The sequence below is a fragment of the Phascolarctos cinereus genome, unplaced genomic scaffold (genome assembly GCF_003287225.1).
Source record: "Phascolarctos cinereus isolate Bilbo 61053 unplaced genomic scaffold, phaCin_HiC Scaffold_4;HRSCAF=312, whole genome shotgun sequence".
NCBI classification, from domain to species: Eukaryota; Metazoa; Chordata; class Mammalia; order Diprotodontia; family Phascolarctidae; genus Phascolarctos; species Phascolarctos cinereus.
This window is the reverse complement of record NW_027555847.1, coordinates 532,467,489-532,478,007: the sequence shown is the minus strand read 5'-3', so window position 1 is coordinate 532,478,007 and position 10,519 is coordinate 532,467,489. Positions and strand designations below refer to the sequence as shown.

General features: G+C 33.9%; 1 pseudogene; it reads left to right on the top strand.

Annotated features, from left to right (window-relative positions):
* Positions 1 to 431: 431 nt before the first annotated feature.
* On the top strand, positions 432 to 1,816 carry LOC110207762 (ufm1-specific protease 2 pseudogene; annotated as a pseudogene).
* Positions 1,817 to 10,519: the final 8,703 nt, after the last annotated feature.

The window sequence follows — 10,519 nt, the reverse complement described above, 5'->3', positions numbered from 1 at the left end:
GTATCAGGGTTCTATGCTGCTCTCTTGTTCACTTGTACATTCTTGTGTGTCAAGGACCATGCTGTATCTACTGGAGTGAGTAAATAGCTACATTTTCTAGGTGAAAACTTTGATGGCAGATGTATATTTACATGATTTCTTTTATGCCAGACTTTTTAAAGTAATGTTTTCTCTATGTCTTCTTGTAGCAGCAGATAGTTGTGTTATCTATCCAAATTAAGTCATTTTTTTTTCTAATTCTAGCAACTATTTGTAGCTCTGTGTAGTGCCTGAGTTCTCATATGACTATGAAGGAAATATATTCTTTCAAATATTAGCCAGGGACTAAAATTTAAATTTTGCTTATTAATTCATACAAAGATATATAAGGTGATGATTTAATAAGTAGTGAAAGCCTTCCTACCTGCACCATCCGTAGGGCTTTGTCCAACATGCTGTTTTCAGATACAGTGGATCTGACTTGCAGAGTAAGGGAAGACCTTGACCTAGGATTTCAGTTGTTTTCTACTGATCATATTTCTATGAAAAAGCATTAAGATATGTATTGAGTGAATTCAGTCAAACTTTCATCAAAGGCTCTTGTGTTCAAAGTTTGCTACAGTTCCATGTACATTTAGCCTAACAACAACATCAGTTTCAACAGAACTAACTGATGACTCTGCTTGCAAAAAAAAATACTATGCTCTATTCAATTTGATCAAGAAGAGGATACAAAGCAAAAATTCACCAGAAAGAAAGATTAAAAGTTACAAGGACAGTTTCACATAATAAATACAGATATCATACTGGAAATTCAACTTCTCTAGCTACTATAGCTGTCGTCATTGAAAGAGAAAGTGGAGGTCACCACTATATTAATATGACTTTGCCAGTTGATACTATTATAGCTGCAGAAACAGAAGAATCGGGGGTAGTAGTTGGAGTAATCTATTAAATTTAATTCACAATCAAGTAGCTGATATGGAGAAATGTACTTTAAAATACATGAAAGGAACATCTAAATTAGTCTTTGAGCCATTGTACTTTTGTCACCAGGACAGAAAAATCTTGTAACAATTTCTTACCCACCAGGAGCTTCAGATGGTCAGTTACAATCTTACAAAAAGGAATTGCGTAACCTGTGCCACCTACCTCAGGGTAGACCCTACTTCAAAAGAGCTGATGCATATTACTTTCCAGATGAAACATAAAGATGGGTGTGTGAGGAATCTCCATAGTCACCTACATCCACTGGGTGTGGAACCTATTAAGTTTCCCTAGTCGAGGGCATAAATGGCTATCATCATTCCACTCAGGATCAGATAGATGACAATGACTGGGGATGTGCTTATTGATCGCTATAAACTATTTGCTCTTGGTTCGGAGATCAGGGATACACTAACAGATTCATTCCAATCCACCAGGAGATCCAGCAGGCTCTTGTTGATGTGTGAGACAAACCAGAAATATTTGGAGGGTCCCAACAGTGGCTATATTGAGGTACAACTACTTCTGAATCATTTGATGGGGATAACTTCAAAAATGTTGTTTGTCAGTCATAGTTCTGAATTAGTTTCTCAAGGAAGAGAACTTGCTAATCAATTCCAGAGTGAAGGAATTCCAGTAATGATTGATGGGGGGGGGTGTTTCAGCTCCTACAATACTAGGAGTGCCAGGGCAGGTTAAACACCTAGTTCTAGATCCTAATTACACAGGAACTGCAGAGGAACTGCAAGCCATTTTGGAAAAAGATTGGTGAGGAAGGAAAAGTCCAGAATTTTGGGAAAAGGATGCCGACTATAATCTTTGCCTTCCTCAGCAACCAAAGAATATTTGAAGAATCTGAATAGAACCAATATTCATAACAGTGTATGGTGCATGATAGCTATGTAAAAACAAAGCACAAACTTCATATAAAAATATAAGGTAGGCAGATGTATATAGTGACAATTTGCAGCAGTTTAGTTGGAACATTAAATATATACTATATGCAAGATACTCTCATCAACAATAGTGTGTCAATGCTACAATAATTGAAGAATTCTTAAAACTGATTTTTCTTCATTATTATTGGAGTCTTTAGAAGAGGTTTAAAAAAATACCCTAACAAAATATTTGTATTTAGTTTTAGCTAATGCACAACCAAATGCAACATACCAAAACTATGTGAATACATGTATTCTTAAAATGATCTTCACTTAGAAGAAAGTTGTAATATCTCTTGCTCCTTAGAAGATCAGAACCTTTTGTGGATCAGTGCAGTAGCTTGTGACCCAAAAAGAGATCATCAGTCTAAAGGTCTCCTCCAAATTTCTTTGCAATGAGCTTCCCATTTTAACACAATAAACTGCTAACAAAAAAAAGTGAGGGAAATATTGAACACTGCAACCACGTATTAGTTTGTGTGATATATGACAAAAAACCATACAGTTCTAAATATATTTGGATAACTATTTATGAAAATATTTTAATTTTGTTTCCTCTGGAAATTACTACTAATTTGCAATTAAGGGGAAAAAAAACCTCAAAGACTAATGAAACTTAGGTAACTACTGCCCTAAACAGCCACTAGGTGCAATCAGAATCAAAATAGAGTCAATCCTCACCTTTCCTAGAAAATGGCATGATAGTCAAAAATGAGAATGTTCATGTATTGCACCTGTGGGAAATGGGGTGAGGTTCCCTCAACCACAAAAACTGCAAATTTTTTGCTAGAGATTGCTGAAAATACCCTTTTTTGCACATAATTATTTATAAAAATTAATTCCGATAATATGCCCTTTTCCTAACACAGTAACCATGAAATAAGCCTTAAAATTCAGGGAAGAGAAGAGACAGGGAGGTTCAGTGATATCAGAAGAACCCCAAGGTTAAAAACAAAGGGTGAGGAGAGAGGAGCAGCTGCCATCTTTAATCTCCCTCTCGGCTCCTTGGTTGAATTTTTCATCATGAAAAGCACAGGCCTGGAGTGAGTCTTGGCATGGGAATCAGGTTTAACGCAGCTGAAAGAGTAGGGGTGAACACCATCTTATTTATCTGCAAACTTAATCATTTTAGGAAAAGTTTTTTGAACACTTTCCTTTTTCAGCAGATACAAACTTCTGCATCACAGTTGCCAACTTGAAAATGAAAATGAGGATATAATCATGAAAATGCTGGATGTTTAGAAAGTATTCAAATTCTAAAACTTGTATTTTAATAGGAATACAATATTGCTAGCAGTACAAAGCCAAAGATAGGTTGCACTTTACTGAATTATTAAATATGACCAAGGTATTAGTATTATAAAGAGCCTAATTGTAATATTTATACAGAAATCTTCACTGCGGGGGTAGGGATGGCATTTATGTACCATCTCATCATTGCTTCTTCTCATTTGAGTTGTACACATTTCTATAAGTTCATTTGTCTTTAAGCAGCAAACCAGATTTCAATGTTGAATGAACATTTGGATTATCCACTTAATTTCATACTCTGTGTATATTTAACAATTGTGAGAAATTTGGCACATTCCAGAAATCCACAAGAACATGCCAAATCTTCTGCAGTCTGCCCATTTTTGTTATGTAGGCTGCAATTTAATCACAAAATTGAAGAACAATTAAATAAAATTTAATTGCTATTTCTAAGATTTAAACTTTAAAAACATTATCCTATGCTTAGTAAGCAAATCAGCAGAAACATTCAAATAAACAATATTTCAAAGACATCTAATTTTGTCAATGTAGGTTCTCCCTCCTCCACTGAAAAACACAAAAAAAGCTTGCATGTAAATTGAAATCAAAATTATTTATGTCATTTAAATATATATGTATATATATATGTGTGTGTGTGTATATATATATGTATATATATACATATATATATATGTATATATATATAAATTTAAGAAAATAAAAACAAACCAAAGATATGACTGCAAGAAAATTTTCACTTTCCTAAAGTATCCTGAGACCTTAATGGAAAATGCGTTCATGTGGTTGTCATAATAAAGTAAAATTGTAGGCTCAAATTTTAAAGAGAGTGAAGAAAGTATCCTACTTTATCAAATCTAATTCAATACTGCTGAATCAACCTTTTAAAGAAACTACATCTCACTGTTATTAGGTAGATGCTCTGAATAAACAGTTGTATCAATTTTTTTTCATAAAAAGAATTATGAAATTGATACAAGTAGGAGTGACCTTACCACATGAAGTCTTTCAGCTTCTAAGTAAATGTTTAAAAATGGTTCTATTTGAGGGGCATCTTGGTGGTGCAGTGGATAGAGCACTGGCCCTGAAGTCAGGAGCACCTGAGTTCAAAACTGACAGCAGGTACTTGACACTTACCAGCCGTGTGACCTTGGGCAAGTCACTTAACCCAATTGCCTACCCAAAAAAAATATATAGTTCTATTTGACAAACAGATACACAAGGTCTCAGAAACACTTATTTATATTGGAATTTTAAACAATTATCTTTGATCATTGAGAAGAGGGTTATATGATTTGAGGAAAAGGTAAAAAAAGAAAAGTGTTGGAAAATTTGGCATTAAAGCCCTATTATTGTATACACTGTATTTTTAGGCATTTTTTCTTACTTCTGATGTGGAAAAAATGTTAGAAAAACAAAGTTAGAAGCTTTTATTTGTATCACTCTGTTTATATAATGGTGTAAAATAATTTCAAATAACAGCAGACTGAAATTTAAAGAAGTGACAGAAGGCAAAGATCAAAGAGTGAGGAAAATAAAACATAACCCCAAGGATTATCATTATTACCAAGTTAATCTACTAACTACCATTAGCTACAAGTTATTTTGCTGTGATGGAAGTTTCTGCTAAGCTCTGGGACAGGATGTATTATAGCGGAAGGAATTCTAGCTTTCATCTCCCAAAACCTGCATCCAAATCCGAAGCTCTCTTAACTCTTTAAACTTAAACCTGTCACCTATTAGCTCCAGTCTTCAGTTTTAACATCTGTAAAATTTAGAAATAGGATTATATTAGCACTAGAATTATTTTTAACTCCAAATCCATGAATTCTTGTCAAATAAAATATAAAATATAACAAATGGGACCTCAGAGAGGTTAGCATATCTGATGAAGTGGCAAGAACTTATCAAATATTATAGAATAATCCTTCAGGTGGTTTAGTCTATATCACACTTTACTTTTCTTTTTCAGTGTTTTCAAAACTAAATGTTTTAGTTGAATGTTAGAGTCAGGATGAATTTGCTCTTAAATGTCAAATAATAATATCCGAAGACATGCATGGATCAATAGAGGAAAATAATTCCTTTCCTTTTCAACCATTCATACACACAAATGGGCACTGGAAATAAGTATGTCACAATGTGAGCATTTTGGAGCACCATTTTATCAACTTATTTCCCCTGTATTATAGCCATATATAAATGTTGGTAGTTACTAAGCACCTGGTAAACAGATGCAGCATTCTTTGCCAGTGGAAAGCTGACACTTTTATGAGCTCTCTCAGCTGGAGTGGCAGAGAAGTATTGGAGGAGTAGAGTAAGAACACCTGTCACTCCCTTAATTTTTTTTTTTGTAATGTCCTAAAGGAAAAAAAAAAGTGAACAGTTTTTAAACAATGAAATAACTCCTGGATAAAGAATAGCTTTGTGATTATTTAGAACCGGTGTTTCCATTTGGCTTCATTCCTTTATTGAAGTGAATGGGAAAAAAAATCATCACATGTTCCCCTCCTGGATTTAATGTGGAAAATGCATAGAAATGTTCCATCAAATTTATATTAATGATCATACAATCTAAATTTAGATTTGAATGGAAATTTAAAAAAAACACCTAAGGTCATTTTGCAGATGAGGAAACTGAAGCCAAGAGACACACAATGATTTCTGCAAGGTGACATGAGCAGTAAATGTTGGTTAAGATATGAATCCATATTGTTTTACCCCATGGCTAATGATCTTTCTGCTGTACCCCTCTGTCTTACAATACAGGACGATATGACATATGTGTGCATAGATATAGGTATATATGTATGGATGGATGTATATGTGTTCATATATGCATGTGTGCATGTATGTGTATGTGTGTGTATCCTGAAGAAAGTGAACCTTGTGGTATGATGGTATGAAAGAGATTTGTATACGTACAATGAAATAGGAAAGGCATTTCTGATGGGAAAATAGATGTGACCTCAGAGGCAGGTGTGAATTCGACTTGAGCAGTGGGTGAGAGGTAATGAATGTGGCAAGATTGGTAACAGATCAGCCTGGCTAGGTTGAGAATGAAATTCTGGGAGTTGAGAGCCAAATCATGTGGAAATCGTGAACACATGGTAGAAAGGCAGAGCTCTAATGTAATATCCAGTTGACAATTATTGTCAGTTTGGGAGTAAGGAAATAAAATAATGAAAGCAATGATTTAGAAGAAGTCCAGTAGTAAATATCAAGAAAGACTGGGATGGGAAGAGGGTTGACTGAAGAATGTTAATGAGTGTGAAGTACCCAGGTTATGATATAATATGGTAACAGTAAGAATGGAGAAAGAAAGACTAATTGAAAAGATATCACAAAGGGGAAAATGATAAAGAATTGACAACAGAGGGGTATCTAGGTGTTGCAGTAGATAGAGTGCTGGCCCTGAAGTCAGGAGGACCTAAGTTCAAATCTGGCCTCAGACCAAACATTTGACACTTACTAACTGTGTGACCTTGGGCAAGTCACTTAACCTCAATTGCTTAAAAAAAAATTAAAGAAAAAAGAATGATAACAGAGATTATAACTCATCGAGAGAAAGTGATATTCATTAGTAGTGTACAAAATGTAAGAGATAGTGAAATAGTAAATGCATCATATAATGTTTTGGATAATATCAAATCATGATTTTTTTTTATCCTCATAAAAACCAGGTGAGGTTAATTATTGCTGGTAGAAATGTGAAAAAAAGTAATGCAAAAAACATGCATAGAAAAAGTCTTTACTGCAGGTGATAAAATTTGGTTGGCATTGATGGAATCATTTTCAAGGTATTTGAGAGGAGAAGGTACTGAAACCCTGGAAAAATGGGTGACCTTAATATTATATATTAAAAGGATGACAAATATTATTTCAATGATTGCTTATCCATATACTTACCTTTCCACTTATAAAATTTTACTTTTATTATGAGAAGCTACACATAAGTTAATGCAGCCATGAAGAAAGTTTGAGAAGATAGGGAAATCAGAAAACAATATTCTTTATCAATTTGCATCTTTAAAGTCACAAAAATTACTAAATAGAATAGAGAATAGAAGACCCATCATGCTTATTTGTTGACAACAGAAAATGCTGTATTTGATAGGGCAAAACACTTAATATCTTCTTTGCCAACAAGGTGTCTTTCATTCATGGAAACGTTATAGAAGATTTCTTGTAATATGGAACACCATTGATATCTTTTTTATGACCATTGTTTATTACTATATAGTGAAGCACAGAACACTAAAACATTGTAGCCAAAAGCATTAGTCACAATTATGGAGAAGCTCCAACAAAGATGAAGTAGAAGTGTTTTCTGATAGATATTGAGGTCATCCAGAAACTCCTGTTTGTGGATTGATCATACTGTGACAATTGCTTCAACCCCTGGAACTCTGCAAAGCCTCCTAATGACATGCATAATCACTCTTAAGAGTTTGGCACAGGTATTCTCACGTGTAGAACAGAGGATATGAAGAATATCCAGAATACAATTTGCAATTGCCTGGATATAGGTACACTGACATATATATTTCGTGGTCAAACACCGCAAATGGATAAGGAGATACAGCTAGAATTGTTCAAGAAAAGGAAAGACAGTAAGATTTCCAACAGTGAATTTTGCAATTCTTTTAATGAAACAATGTAACACAGGCCCATTTTTAAAATAATACCCTTCAGTTGATATTGCTTGGTTACATGCCATTGTTTCCATAGAATTAAAATTGTGAATCAACTAATGGGTCATGGAGAGGAATATGTTGACTATGAGCGGTGCTTAGCACACTGTAATAGAAGAATTATGTGTAGATATATGTGTGTTTTTATGTGTAAATACACATACTATCTATCTATCTATCTATCTATCTATCTATCTATATATATATATATATACATAAAATGTGTATAATGTGTATGTGTATGTATGCATATAATATGTATAGGACTGTAGGTGCTTTCAGAGAAGACTAGTACCTCTGGTGTGAGGGCTGCCAACCCCTGTTCAGGGCTGCTTTCTACCTTTGTTGCCCATCTGGTCCACCTCTTTTTTTTTTTTTAAATTTAGATTTAAATACTAAAACAAATACACAAGAAAAGAAAAAGACACAAATTATAAGAATATTAGAACAAATACAAAATAAAAAAATAAAATAAAACATGTCATGTACAAAGTAGAATGTAAGAGATGATTCAAAATATGTGGCAATAAATTTCCATTTCAAGAAAACCCATATAATGATACTATGTTTTGCATTAAGAGCTGTCCATCTTTGTTTCTTTCTAAGTTTACATTTGCTCTCATTTGTTCTTTTCCCTACTTCCTTCTCATCCCCAGAAGGCCACAATTAAATGTGATAATTCAAATTTATATATAGGCATAGATAACCACATACACATATGCATATTTATACATGCATACATGCCCTACTTAATCTACCCTGCCTTCCAAAGATCCTCCCATTATCTTCCCATTCCCATAAATCTAAACAATCTACTACACCACCCTGTAACCTATTCCCTAAACCTCCCCTCTATAGATCCTTCCCTTATGTACTCCCCCTTCCCTAACCCCTTAGCATTTTATTTCTTTCTGAAATTAGAAGACATATATGAATATAAATGTATATACACGTATATGTGTATGTATGCATACATATATGCATATGTATATACATGTGTATGTATGTATGAATGTATGCATGTATTGTTCCTTCTTGAACCAATTCCCAATAAAAGTAAGTTACCAGACCTACTAGCCCTCAGCTCCATCTAATTACTCTGTCAGTTCTTCCTCTCACACTTTATTTGTATAATTATTCTTTTTAGCTCTTCCTAAATGGTTTTGCTTTTTAAAATCACATCATACTCACATCTACCTCAATATTTCTTATGAACCATCCAATTAATAATAACAATCTTAGATATATATATTTTACATACATAAAAGGTAAATAGTCCGTCCTTATTGAGTCTGTTGTAATTAGACTTTGGTATGTACCTCATATTTCTCTTCGCTCCTGTATGTCAAATCTTCTATTATTTTTTTTAATTTTTTTATTTTCTGTTTTTTTTAATTATAGAAGGCTTTCTTTTTATTTATTTTACTTCTTAACTTCATTTTATTTTTTTAAATTTATTTATCTTTAGTTTTCAACATTTACCTCCACAAGATTTTGAGTTCCAAATTTTCTCTTATCTTGCCCCTCCCACTACCCTATATGGCATGCATTGTGAATACCTTTTACCCTAATCTGCCCTCCCTTCAATCTGTCCTTCCCTTCTCTAATATCCTTCCCCTTCTATTTTCCTATAGGGTACGATAGATTTCTATACCCCATTTTCTATATTTCTTATTTCCCAGGTGCATGTGGAAATATTTTTTAACATATGTTTTTAAAATTTTGGCTTCCAAATTTTCTCTCTTCCTCCCTCCCCACCCACCTTCACTGAAAAGGCAAACAACTCAATACAGGTTATATATGAGTAGTTATGCAAAAAACTTCCACAGTACTAATGTTGTGAAACACTGACTATATTTCCCTTCATCCTCTCCTGCACCCTATTTATTCTATTTTCTCTTTTGATGCTTTACCTTCCCAGAAGTGTTTGCATCTGACTACCCTCTTCCCCAATCTTTCCTCCCTTCTGTCATCCTCCGCTCTTATCCCCTTCCCCATTATTTTCCTGTAGGGTAAGATAGATTTCCTTGGCCAACTGAGAGTGTATGTTATTCCCTCCTTAAGCCAAATCTTATGAGAATAAAATTCACTCATTCCCTCTCACCTTCCCCCCCCTTTCCCTCCTCTGTAAAAACCTTTTCTTGTCTGTTTTATGTGAGATAATTTGCTACATTATACCTCTCCTTTTCTCCTTCTCCCAATATAATCCTCTCTCACCCCTTAATTTTATTTTCTAGATATCACCCTTTCATCTTTAACTCTCCCTTTGTCCTCTATCTATCTATCTATCTATCTATCTATCTATCTATCTATCTATCTATCTATCTGTCTGTCTGTCTGTCTGTCTGTCTGTCTGTCTGTCTGTCTCAACATCCATCCATCCATCCATCTATCTATCTATCTATCTATCTATCTATCTATCTATCTATCTATCTATGTATCTATCTATCTATCTTTCTATCTATCTTTCTATCTATCTGCCTACTTATCTGTCTGTCTGTCTGTCTATACATACATATAATTTTTCCCTCCCACTACCATAACAATGACAAAGGAATAATGAATTACAAATAGCATCTTTCCATGCAGGAATGTAAACAGTTCAACCTTAATAAGTCTCTTATGATTTTTCTTTCCTGTTTACTTCTTCCA